The sequence below is a fragment of the Balaenoptera physalus genome (assembly GCF_965194825.1).
Source record: "Balaenoptera physalus genome assembly, chromosome: 13".
NCBI classification, from domain to species: Eukaryota; Metazoa; Chordata; class Mammalia; order Artiodactyla; family Balaenopteridae; genus Balaenoptera; species Balaenoptera physalus.
The window spans coordinates 33,946,986-33,959,061 of NC_138892.1; the positions used below are offsets into that span (position 1 = coordinate 33,946,986).

Below are 12,076 nucleotides of genomic sequence, written 5' to 3' on the forward strand. Positions count from 1 at the left end.
CAGCCACAGGGGTGCAGAGGGCAAAGCGGAGAGGTTCCCGCACGGAGGCTCGGCGCCGAGCAGCACTCTCCAGCCCGAGAGGCTTGTCTGCTCACCCGCCGGGGCGGGCGGGGCTGGGAGCTGAGGCTCGGGCTTTGGTCGGATCGCAGGGAGAGGACTGGGGTTGGCGGCGTGAAAACAGCCTGAAGGGGTTAGTGCACCACAGCTAGCCGAGAGGGAGTCCGGGAAAAAGTCTGCAGCTGCCGAAGAGGCAAGAGACTTTTTCTTCCCTCTTTGTTTCCTGGTGCGCGAGGAGAGGGGATTCAGAGCGCTGCCTAAACGAACTTCAGAGACGGGCGCGAGCCGCAGCTACCAGCGCGGATCCCACAGCAACAGGGGCGCAGAGGGAAAAACGGAGAGATTCCCGCACAGAGGATCGGCGCCGAGCAGCACTCAGCAACCCGAGAGGCTTGTCTGCTCCCCCGCCGGGGCGGGCGGGGCTGGGAGCTGAGGCTCGGCTTCGGTCGGATCGCAGGGAGAGGACTGAGGCTGGCGGCGTGAACACAGACTGAAGGGATTAGCGCACCACAGCTGGCTGGGAGGGAGACCGGGAAAAAGTCTGCAGCTGCCGAAGAGGCAAGAGACTTTTTCTTGCCTCTTTGTTTCGCGGCGCGCAAGGAGAGGGGATTCAGAGTGCCGCCTAAACGAACTCCAGAGAAAGGCGCGAGCCGCGGCGATCAGCACGGACCCCAGAGACGGGCGTGAGACGCTGGGGCTGCTGCTGCCGCCTCCAAAAAGCCTGTGTGTGAGCACAGGTCACTCTCCACACCTCCCCTCCTGGGAGCCTGTGCAGCCCGCCACTGCCAGGGTCCCGTGATCCGGGGACAACTTCCCCGGGAGAACGCACTGCCCGCCTCAGGCTGGTGCAACGTCACGCCGGCCTCGGCCGCCGCAGGCTCACCCCGCCTCCTCTGTACACCTCCCTCCCCGCGGCCTGAGTGAGCCAGAGCCCCCGAAGCAGCTGCTCCTTTAACCCCGTCCTGTCAGTGCGGGGAATAGACGCCCTCAGGCGACCTACACGCAGAGGCGGGTCCAAATCCAAAGCTGAACCCCAGGAGCTGTGCGAACAGGGAAGATAAGGGGAAATCTCTCCCAGCAGCCTTAGAAGCAGCGGATTAAAACTCCACAAACAACTTGATGTGCCTGAATCTGTTGAATACCTGAATAGACAACGAATCATCCCAAATTCAGGAGGTGGACTTTGGGAGCAGGATATATTAATTTTTCCCCTTTTCCTTTTATTTGTGAGTGTATATGTATATGCTTCTGGGTGCGATTTTGTCTGTATAGCTTTGCTTTACAATAGCTTTATTTTACTTCACTATATTATAGCCTCTTTCTTTCTTTCTTTCTTTCTTTCTTTCCTTCCTTCCTTCCTTCCTTCTTCTTTCTTTCTTTCTTTCTTTCTTTCTTTCTTTCTTTCTTTCTTTCTTTCTTTCTTTCTTTCTTTCTTTCTTTCTTTCTTTCTTTCTTTCTTTCTTTCTTTCTTTTTTTCTCCCTTTTACTCTGAGCCGTGTGGACAAAAGGCTCTTGGTGCTCCAGCCAGGCATCAGGGCCGTGCCTCTGAGGTGGGAGAGCCAACTTCAGGACACTGGTCCACAAGAGACCTCCCAGCTCCACGTAATACCAAATGGCAAAAATCTCTCAGAGATCTCCATCTCAACATCAAGACCCAGCTTCACTCAACGACCAGCAAGCTACAGTGCTGGACACCCTATGCCAAACAACTAGAAAGACAGGAACACAGCCCCATCCATTAGCGGAGAGGCTGCCTAAAATCATAATAAGGCCACAGACACTCCAAAATACACCACCAGACGTGGACGTGCCCACCAGAAAGACAAGATCCAACCTTATCCACCAGAGCTCAGGCACTAGTTCCCTCCACCAGGAAGCCTACACAACCCACTGAACCAACCTTAGCCACTGGGGACAGATACCAAAAACAACAGGAACTACGAACCTGCAGCCTGTGAAAAGGAGACCCCAAACACAGTAAGATAAGCAAAATGAGACGACAGAAAAACACACAGCAGATGAAGGAGCAGGGTCAGAACATACCAGACTTAACAAATGAAGAGGAAATAGGTAGTCTACCTGAAAAAGGATTCAGAATAATGATAGTAAGGATGATCCAAAATCTTGGAAATAGAATAGACAAAATGCAAGAAACATTTAACAAGGACGTAGAAGAGCTAAAGAGGAACCAAGCAATGATGAAAACCACAATAAATGAAATTAAAAATACTCTAGATGGGATCAATAGCAGAATAACTGAGGCAGAAGAAAGGATAAGTGACCTGGAAGATAAAATGGTGGAAATAACTACTGCAGAGCAGGATAAAGAAAAAAGAATGAAAAGAACTGAGGACAGTCTCAGAGACCTCTGGGACAACATTAAACGCACCAACATTCGAATTATAGGGGTCCCAGAAGAAGAAGAGAAAAAGAAAGGGACTGAGAAGATATTTGAAGAGATTATACTTGAAAACTTCCCTAATATGGGAAAGGAAATAGTTAATCAAGTCCTGGAAGCACAGAGAGTCCCATACAGGATAAACCCAAGGAGAAACACACCAAGACACATATTAATCAAACTGTCAAAAATTAAATATAAGGAAAACATATTAAAGGCAGCAAGGGAAAAAAAACAAATAACACACAAGGGAATCCCCATAAGGTTAACATCTGATCTTTTAGCAGAAACTCTGCAAGCCAGAAGGGAGTGGCAGGATATACTTAAAGTGATGAAGGAGAAAAACCTACAACCAAGATTACACTACCCAGCAAGGATCTCATTCAGATTCGATGGAGAAATTAAAACCTTTACAGACAAGCAAAAGCTGAGAGAGTTCAGCACCACCAAACCAGCTTTACAACAAATGCTAAAGGAACTTTTCTAGGCAAGAAACACAAGAGAAGGAAAACACCTACAATAACAAACCCAAAACATTTAAGAAAATGGGAATAGGAACATACATATCGATAATTACCTTGAATGTAAATGGATTAAATGCTCCCACCAAAAGACACAGGCTGGCTGAATGGATACAAAAACAAGACCCATATATATGTTGTCTACAAGAGACCCACTTCAGACCTAGAGACACATATAGACTGAAAGTGAGGGGATGGAAAAAGATATTCCATGCAAATGGAAATCAAAAGAAAGCTGGAGTAGCAATTCTCATATCAGACAAAATAGACTTTAAAATAAAGACTATTACAAGAGACAAAGAAGGACACTATATAATGATCAAGGGATCGATACAAGAGGAAGGTATAGCAATTGAAAATATTTATGCACCCAACATAGGAGCACCTCAATACATAAGGCAAATACTAACAGCCATAAAAGGGGAAATCGACAGCAACACAATCATAGTAGGGGACTTTAACACCCCACTCTCACCAATGGACAGATCATCCAAAATGAAAATAAATAAGGAAACACAAGCTTTAAATGATACATTAAACAAGATGGACTTACTTGATATTTATAGGACATTCCACCCAAAAACAACAGAATACACATTTTTCTCAAGTGCTCATGGAACATTCTCCAGGATAGATCATATCTTGGGTCACAAATCAAGCCTTGGTAAATTTAAGAAAATTGAAATCGTATCAAGTATCTTTTCCGACCACAACGCTATGAGACTAGATATCAATTACAGGAAAAGATCTGTAAAAAATACAAACACATGGAGGCTACACAATACATTACTTAATAACGAAGTGATCACTGAAGAAATCAAAGGGGAAATCAAAAAATACCTAGAAACAAATGACAATGGAGATACGACGACCCAAAACCTATGGGACGCAGCAAAAGCAGTGCTAAGAGGGAAGTTTATAGCAATACAAGCCTACCTCAAGAAACAGGAAACATCTCGAATAAACAACCTAACCTTGCACCTAAAGCAATTAGAGAAAGAAGAACAAAAAAACCCCAAAGCCAGCAGAAGGAAAGAAATTATAAAGATCAGGTCAGAAATAAATGAAAAAGAAATGAAGGAAACAATAGCAAAAATCAATGAAACTAAAAGCTGGTTCTTTGAGAAGATAAACAAAATTGATAAACCATTAGCCAGACTCATCAAGAGAAAAAGGGAGAAGACTCAGATCAATAGAATTAGAAATGAAAAAGGAGAAGTAACCACTGACACTGCAGAAATACAAAAGATCATGAGAGATTACTACAAGCAACTCTATGCCAATAAAATGGACAACCTGGAAGAAATGCACAGATTTTTAGAAATGCACAAACTGCCGAGACTGAACCAGGAGGAAATAGAAAATATGAACAGACCAATCACAAGCACTGAAATTGAAACTGTGATTAAAAACCTTCCAACAAACAAAAGCCCAGGACCAGATGGCTTCACAGGTGAATTCTATCAAACATTTAGAGAAGAGCTAACACCTATCCTTCTCAAACTCTTCCAAAATATTGCAGAGGGAGGAACACTCCCAAACTCATTCTACGAGGCCACCATCACCCTGATACCAAAACCAGACAAAGATGTCACAAAGAAAGAAAACTACAGGCCAATATCACTGATGAACATAGATGCAAAAATCCTTAACAAAATACTACCAACAGAATCCAACAGCACATTAAAAGGATCATACACCATGATCAAGTGGGGTTTATCCCAGGAATGCAAGGATTCTTCAATATACGCAAATCAATCAATGTGATACATCATATTAACAAACTGAAGGAGAAAAACCATATGATCATCTCAATAGATGCAGAGAAAGCTTTCGACAAAATTCAACACCCATTTATGATAAAAGACCTGCAGAAAGTAGGCATAGAGGGAACTTTCCTCAACATAATAAAGGCCATATATGACAAACCCACAGCCAACATTGTCCTCAATGGTGAAAAACTGAAACCATTTCCACTAAGATCAGGAACAAGACAAGGTTGCCCACTCTCACCACTATTATTCAACATAGTTTTGGAAGTGTTAGCCACAGCAATCAGAGAAGACAAAGAAATAAAAGGAATCCAAATCGGAAAAGAAGAAGTAAAGCTGTCACTATTTGCAGATGACATGATACTATACATAGAGAATCCTAAAGATGCTACCAGAAAACTCCTAGAGCTAATCAATGAATTTGGTAAAGTAGCAGGATACAAAATTAATGCACAGAAATCTCTTGCATTTCTATACACTAATGATGAAAAATCTGAAAGTGAAATTAAGAAAACACTCCCATTTACCATTGCAACAAAAAGAATAAAATATCTAGGAATAAACCTACCTAAGGAGACAAAAGACCTGTATGCAGAAAATTATAAGACACTGATGAAAGAAATTAAAGATGATACAAATAGATGGAGAGATATACCATATTCCTGGATTGGAAGAATCAACATTGTGAAAATGACTCTACTACCCAAAGCAATCTACAGATTCAATGCAATCCCTATCAAACTACCACTGGCATTTTTCACAGAACTAGAACAAAAAATTTCACAATTTGTATGGAAACACAAAAGACCCCGAATAGCCAAAGCAATCTTGAGAACGAAAAATGGAGCTGGGGGAATCAGGCTCCCTGACTTCAGACTATATTACAAAGCTTCAGTAATCAAGACAGTTTGGTACTGGCACAAAAACAGAAATATAGATCAATGGAACAGGATAGAAAGCCCAGAGATAAACCCACACACATATGGGCACCTTATTTTTGATAAAGGAGGCAAGCATATACAGTGGAGAAAAGACAGCCTCTTCAATAAGTGGTGCTGGGAAAATTGGACAGGTACATGTAAAAGTATGAAATTAGAACACTCCCTGACACCATGCACAAAAATAAACTCAAAATGGATTAAAGACCTAAGTGTAAGGGCAGACACTATCAAACTCTTAGAGGAAAACATAGGCAGAACACTCTATGAAATACATCACAGCAAGATTCTTTTTGACCCAGCTCCCAGAGAAATGGAAATAAGAACACAAATAAACAAATGGGACCTAATGAAACTTAAAAGCTTTTGCACAGCAAAGGAAACCATAAACAAGACCAAAAGACAACCCTCAGAATGGGAGAAAATATTTGCAAATGAAGCAACTGACAAAGGATTAATCTCCAAGATTTACAAGCAGCTCATGCAGCTCAATAACAAAAAAACGAACAACCCAATCCAAAATTGGGCCGAAGACCTAAATAGACATTTCTCCAAAGAAGATATACAGATGGCCTACAGACACATGAAAGAATGCTCAACATCATTAATCATTAGAGAAATGCAAATCAAAACTACAATGAGATATCATCTCACACCGGTCAGAATGGCCATCATCAAAAAATCTAGAAACAATAAATGCTGGAGAGGGTGTGGAGGAAAGGGAACACTCTTGCACTGTTGGTGGGAATGTAAATTGATACAGCCACTATGGAGAACAGTATGGAGGTTCCTTAAAAAACTACAAATAGAACTACCATACGACCCAGCAATCCCACTACTGGGCATATACCCTGAAAAAACCATAGGTCAAAAAGAGTCATGTACCAAAATGTTCATTGCAGCTCTATTTACAATAGCCCGGACATGGAAGCAATCTAAATGTCCATCGACAGATGAATGGATAAAGAAGATGTGGCACATATATACAATGGAATATTACTCAGCCATAAAAAGAAATGAAATGGAGGTATTTGTAATGAGGTGGATGGAGTTAGAGTCTGTCATACAGAGTGAAGTAAGTCAGAAAGAGAAAAACAAATACAGTATGCTAACACATATATACGGAATCTAAGGGAAAAAAAAAAAAAAAGGCCATGAAGAACCTAGTGGCAAGACGGGAATAAAGACACAGACCTACTAGAGAATGGACTTGAGGATATGGGGAGGGGGTGGGGTGAGATGTGACAGGGTGAGAGAGTGTCATGGACATATATACACTACCAAATGTAAAATAGATAACTAGTGGGAAGCAGCCACATAGCACAGGGAGATCAGCTCGGTGCTTTGTGACCACCTAGAGGGATGGGATGGGGAGGGTGGGAGGGAGGGAGATGCAAGAGGGAAGAGAAATGGGAACATATTGTATATGTATAACTGATTCACTTTGTTATAAAGCAGAAGCTAACACACCATTGTAAGGCAATTATACTTCAATAAAGATGTTAAAAAAAAAAAATAAAGTGCTATTCAGTGATATCAATGAAGTGCTTATATTTTTATTGGAATGTTTGAAAATTGCCTCCTTAAATATTGAAGTCTGATGCTGTTTAAGCTACCTTGTTGACTATCATGGATTCTAGAAAACAAGGCTTATCTTTCCCAAACATTTTCAAAGTTTTAAATCTTACCATCTCTTTGTTGAATGTTTACCTTATAATTCCCAACGATATCACATCATTATTGGATACACATGTTGCTGGTGGGCGAAGAGAGAGTAAAGAGAGAAAAAAATTTAAGGTATTCATTAAAATTCTTTATAAACCAAAGCCCTGAAAACAAAGTAAACTAACTATACTTTTTCTTATTTTTTAAACCAGGCAGATTTTAGAAGATTTTGTGAATTCAAACACAATGGTTTTCACATAATAGATATCAAATGACTTTAGATTCAGTATTTTTCATTGATTTCACCTGTAGTTTTCAGTGGTATCTTACTCTATTTCTTATCTGTCTCTCTTCTCTATTTTCTATTTTTATCACCTCTACTCCGTGCTGTTAAAGACATCCTACAAACTTCATTCTATTGTGCTAAGCTTTTAATGATCTCTACAAGAAAGTGGAGAGTGAATAGGGTCAAAAGATTGAAAAAGATATGTGAGAAAGCTGAGGGGAGTGGTAGTCTATTGCTTCCTGAAATAATAAATATAGGAAATATTTGTCCATTTCCATTGAATAAAGAACAAGAAAACATAGACCTAAATTAGAGCAAATATGGTTTGGTTTAATTCATTGAAGCAGAAGTGATTTATTTAGTTATTTCAACTGGAATTAATTTCAGCTACTACTTTGGTCCCTACAATTTCAACAATGACTTAAACTTGATCCACATTTGTGCATCCTATTTCACGGTGCTAGCTCTCCTTCCATAGATATTGTAGATCATTTGGAAAATGTTTTTAGAAATATATAAGCTTTCACTATTTGTTTCTAGTATTTATCACCAACCAAATTATTATTTCTAATAATCCTGGTAGTAAGAACCTGGTTATATTTATCATATTAGTTTCCTTACTAAGATGTAATTTAGTTAACCTAGTCACATGCAAATATTGAGCAAATTATATTAACAAAACCATTTTGCTCTGAGAGTTATCGACTGCATAGTTTTTCATAAGCTCATGAGAGAGTAATTAAAAATTTTTCTCCTACCTATTCTCATTCATAAGACTGTGATTTGTTCTGCTTTTAGTTAACTTCATTAGAGGTCTTTTGCTGACTTCTATTAATCATTACTTGTTTATACTTGAGTGAGAGTATGTACTGCACCTGTTATAAACCGATTTACACAATATCTTTAACTAAGCAGTTTGTATTACTTAAGGCTAAAGGCACAGATTTCATGATCTTGAAAAGAGGACATTAATTTTTTTTTTAACATCTTTATTGGAGTATAATAGCTTTACAATTGTGTGTTAGTTTCTGCTTTATAACAAAGTGAATCAGCTATATATATACATATATCCCCATATCTCCTCCCTCTTGAGTCTCCCTCCCACCCTCCCTATCCTACCCTTCTATGTGGACACAAAGCACAGAGCTGATCTCCCTGTGCTATGTGGCTGCTTCCCACTAGCAATCTATTTTACATTTGGTAGTGTATATATGTCCATGCCACTCTCTCACTTTGTCCCAGCTTACCCTTACCCCTCCCCATGTCCTCAAGTCCATTATTGATGTCTGTGTCTTTATTCCTGTCCTGCACCTATGTTCTTCAAACCCATTTTTTTTCTTTAAGATTCCATATATATGTGCTAGAATATGGTATTTGTTTTTCTCCTTCTGACTTACTTCACTCTGTATGACAGTCTCTAGGTCCATCCACCTCATTACAAATAACTCAATTTCATTTCTTTTTAAGGCTGAGTAATATTCCATTGTATATATGTGCCACATCTTCTTTATCTATTCATCTGTCGACAGACACTTAGGTTGCTTCCATGTCCTGGTTATTGTAAATAGAGCTGCAGTGAACATTGGGGTACATGACTCTTTTTGAATTATGGTTTTCTTAGGGTATATGCCCAGTAGTGGGATTGCTGGGTCGTATGGTAGTTCTATTTTTAGTTTTTTAAGGAACCTCCATACTGCTCTCCATAGTGGCTGTATCAATTTACATTCCCACCAACAGTACAAGAGGGTTCCCTTTTCTGCACACCCTCTCCAGCATTGCTGTTTGTAGATTTTTTGATGATGGCTATTCTGACCGGTGTGAGGTAATACCTCATTGTTGGCAATCTGTATGTCTTCTTTGGAGAAATGTCTATTTAGGTTTTCTGCCCATTTTTGGATTGGGTTGTTTGTTTTTTCGATATTGAGCTGCATGAGCTGCTTGTAAATTTTGGAGATTAATCCTTTGTCAGTTGCTTCATTTGCAAATATTTTCTCCCATTCTGAGGGTTGTCTTTTTGTCTTGTTTATGGTTTCCTTTGGTGTGCAAAAGCTTTTAAGTTTCATTAGGTTCCATTTGTTTATTTTTGCTTTTATTTCCATTTCTCTAGGAGGTGGGTCAAAAAGGATCTTGCTGTGATTTATGTCATAGAGTGTTCTACCTATGTTTTCCTCTAAGAGTTTGATGGTGTCTGGCCTTACATTTAGGTCTTTAATCCATTTTGAGTTTATTTTTCTGTATGGTGTTAGGGAGTGTTCTAATTTCATTCTTTTACATGCAGCTGTCCAGTTTTCCCAGCACCACTTATTGAAGAGGCTGTCTTCTCTCCATTGTATATTCTAGCCTCCTTTATGAAAAATAAGGTGACCATATGTGTGTGGGTTTTTCTCTGGGCTTTCTAGCCTGTTCCATTGATCTTTATTTCTGTTTTTGTGCCAGTACCATACTCTCTTGATTACTGTAGCTTTGTAGCATAGGCTGAAGTCCGGGAGCCTGATTCCTCCAGCTCCGTTTTTCTTTCTCAAGATTGCTTTGGCTATTCGGGGTATTTTGTGTTTCCATACAAATTGTGAAATTTTTTGTTCTAGTTCTGTGAAAAATGCCAGTGGTAGTTTGATAGGGATTGCATTGAATCTGTAGAATGCTTTGGGTAGTACAGTCATTTTTACAATGTTGATTCTTCCAATCCAAGAACATGGTATATCTCTCCATCTGTTTGTGTCATCTCTAATTTCTTTCATCAGTGTCTTATAGTTTTCTGCGTACAGGTCTTTTGTCTCCTTAAGTAGGTTTATTCCTAGGTATTTTATTCTTTTTGTTACAATAGTAAATGGGAGTGTTTCCTTAATTTCTCTTTCAGATTTTTCATCATTAGTGTATAGGAATGCAAGAGATTTCTGTGCATTAAATTTGTATCCTGCTACTTTACCAAATTCATTGATTAGCTCTAGTAGTTTTCTGGTAGCATCTTCAGGATTCTCTATGTATAGTATCATGTCACCTGCAACTAGTGACAATTTTACTCCTTCTTTTCCGATTTGGATTCCTTTTATTTCTTTTTCTTCTCTGATTGCTGTGGCTAAAACTTCCAAAACTATGTTGAATAATAATGGCAAGAGTGGGCAACCTTGTGTTCTTCCTGATCTTAGTGGAAATGGTTTCAGTTATTCACCATAGAGAATGACCATGAAATTTTAATAGCAGTAAATTTTGTCTCTGCACAACTTTTTTTTCCACAGCTGTGACCTAAGTTGTGAGATTCCATTGTAAGACTAAATGAATTAGATGCTACATCTGTCAGTACCCTCCATAATTTCTCAGAGACTATTTAAAGCAACCCAGTAAGAAATTATAGCTTATTTGGAACTTGATTTTATTATATTTCAAACTGCTGTAATTTCACAAGTATTGTTTACTCCGTATTAAAAGTGAAGAAGATATCCAGCACTATGTTTTTAGTGATTGTGGATTATCATAAACATTAGCCATTACTTTAACTCTATTAAATCATGCTGATTGTGTTAATATAGAACCACACTCTCACATATCAAAAACAATCAAGGAAATTCTCAATATCTAAGAAAAAAATGTTTTGGCATGTGAAAGTTTCTGAACACTTTGCTTGGGGCTCAGGGGTTCCAAAGCCCTTGAATTAACTTTAGGCTTGCCGCTGAAGGACACTCTTTGCCATATCAACTCCTCCACATAATGACAGTTGATGGTCATATCCAGGTTCAGTGGACACAGCCTTAGAAACACTATATAATGCCTGTGGTCATTCCAACTAAAATTACAGTTTCTTTTTATTTTACACAAAATGAGTTTACCATGTATGAATTGAAATATTAAAATATAAAATATTCTTTAAATTGTATATGTATAGTTTTTTAGAAGAATGTTCTTGTACCATATGCTAGGCATTACACAATTTATTTGTTTCATGTTACACCGTTCAACCAGAACAACACTGCAAGGCCATTATTATAATCACTTTATAGAAGAGTGAAACGGGCTAGGAAAGGTTAAGTAACTTGCCCAAGTGGCAGAATTGGAATTTGAATGAGATTTGTCTGAGTACATCACAGCTCTGCTTTATACACAGTATTTGCCTGAAAAAACTAAAATGAACAAGCAAGTATGTTACCAAAAAAAAAAAAAAAGAGATAGCATTACACAGGCACTTGCTTTTCACACTCTCCAGATTTGGGGTGTAGAGTCATTCCTGATTCTAAAAGGAGTTGCCTCCCATTTCTCTTAACGCAACTTTTTAAAATGCTCCGGTTTTGCTGGACTTTTTGTTTGACATTGCATGTTTTAGGAAGAGGAGAAGAGGTTTGTAAGGTGCAAGGGAAAGAGTAGGTAAGCACGAATAAAATATCTTGGTAATAAAATATACGGAACTGGCTACATAATTTTCAGGACCTAGTATAAAATGAAAATGT

At 39.1% G+C, this 12,076-nt stretch overlaps 2 protein-coding genes across 7 annotated transcripts in view; both read left to right on the forward strand.

Moving 5' to 3' along the window:
• The window catches only part of MGAT4C (MGAT4 family member C), an 828,975-nt gene that overhangs the window by 553,848 nt on the left and 263,051 nt on the right, over positions 1-12,076 (forward strand). The window lies entirely within an intron of this gene.
• Positions 6,610-12,076, forward strand: part of RASSF9 (Ras association domain family member 9) — a 417,955-nt gene continuing 412,488 nt past the window's right edge. Inside the window, exon 1 of the mRNA XM_082419031.1 lies at positions 6,610-7,206. The gene's annotated coding sequence lies outside the window, so the exon portion shown is untranslated. The remainder of the gene's footprint in view (positions 7,207-12,076) is intronic.